Raw genomic sequence first — 1,855 nt, forward strand, 5'->3', positions numbered from 1 at the left:
TGCCACAGTCCTTTATTTCTAATGTGGAGCAAATAAGAAATCAAAAAGGGAGACTATGCTAGCACACGGAGGAAAATAGATTTAAGTAAACAATTTTTTTGAACATTATATATACTGAGTAGATGAGAGAAAGGGAGAGGGAAGGCTGAGAAGATGTGGAGATAAATAAGATATCTAATACCTAGGTAATATTAAGATAATAGCAGAGATGATCCCAAATTTCAAAAATACAAAGTAATGAACAACAAGAAAAGATAGGGAAATTCAGAGGGATCCAAACATGGAAATGGGCTCTGTTATGTCCCAGATACGTGATTGATGATAAAGAACAGGTGGGCAAGTCACTGGTTCTTAAATGGCATCTCTTACACATGATCTGCGTTAGAATGCCAGGTATCACAGAATTTTCAGCAGTAATTTGTTATAGTGATATACATACCATAGAAGAGGTTGGGTAATACTTTTTAATAAAGGGTTTTTCGATATATAAGGTGGCTATGAGTGGGTTCAGTTCCTTAGTAATGAACAGTTAATATATGTCTTCTAGAGGGCAACAATTGGAGACAACAATGACAATATTAAAGTTATTTTTTAAAAAAGAAGACAGGGAGATGACCACACCCGAAAAATGGACAAATTATTCACACAGTGACTGAGTCATGCATGGTAAGGAGGACAGGAGGAGTGGAGGCAGAAAGTCCCAACTGGCTTACCATCATCGATCCTTACTTTCTTTCTTTCTTTCTATGGTCACTGACACTGGTCCAATTGGCAAAGAGTATGCATTAGGTGAATTTCTGTTATCCAGTCCACTTCTCTCCTGTTATGTTTCACTAATTATGGAGTAGAAAACACCCAAATCAAAGTTTTATGGTTAATTGGTGGGTTAACGAGCCCACAGAAAGCACTTTAATTAATTCCCCTTGTTCCGCTGACAAGAGAGACAGGACTGAATCTAAGCATTTGCATTGAAGATGTTCAAAATGCAATGTAAAGTAATGAAAAGTAAAAAAGTAAAAATGATACCAATTATTTATTGACAACTGAGTTTTGTGCCTTATACTATATAATTTACTTAATTACCTAATTTTATCCTGGCAAAAATCCTATGAGGTAAGTATTATTAGCCCATTATGTAGATGAAGAAAGTAAGACTGATGAAGATTAAGTGACTTGTCCATGATTTCCCAATTATATCAATCAAAATTTAATAGAAATTGATTTCTATTAAACATATATATTTATGCGTATATATGTTTATATACACATGTATATGCAGAGGGCAGAAAAACAGGCTGTACTACAATGTAAATATGCAATGAGCAAAATCCCGAGTGCGAAAAACTTCAGAGGTCAAATGGTCCAGCTTCTTCAATACATGTTTAATTGGAAGGAGATCAGATAGTTCAAAGAAGCTGCAGACAATCTGAGAAACCAGCCTTGGCAAAGGAAAGCCATCAAGAAGATTCTAAGGAGATAGTACATTGGGCATTCTCTCTAACTTGGGAATTCTCTGTACTGTGGCCACAGAATTCTTATATACTTCTTTTAACATCTTTTAAAAACTATTTAGCTTTAAATTAAAATACAGAGAAAGTAACGAACTATAGAAATGATCCCTGAAAGTATAGTCTTTTTCTGAGGATACTCCATACTGCTTTCCAATGGTGCAACCACTATGGAAAGAAGTATGGAGTTTCCTCAGAAAATTAAGGATAGATCTACCATATGATCCAGCTATCCCACTGCTGGGTATTTATCCAAAGAACTTGAAAACACAAAGGCATAAAGATACTTGCACCCCTATGTTCATTGCGGCATTATACACAATAGCCAAGACTTGGAAGCAACCTAG

The 1,855-nt window shown here is 35.4% G+C and overlaps 1 pseudogene; it reads right to left on the minus strand.

Moving 5' to 3' along the window:
* Positions 1–1,564: 1,564 nt before the first annotated feature.
* Positions 1,565–1,635, minus strand: LOC139074235 (small nucleolar RNA U3; annotated as a pseudogene).
* Positions 1,636–1,855: the final 220 nt, after the last annotated feature.

Source organism: Equus przewalskii, chromosome 10 (assembly GCF_037783145.1).
Source record: "Equus przewalskii isolate Varuska chromosome 10, EquPr2, whole genome shotgun sequence".
NCBI lineage: Eukaryota > Metazoa > Chordata > Mammalia > Perissodactyla > Equidae > Equus > Equus przewalskii.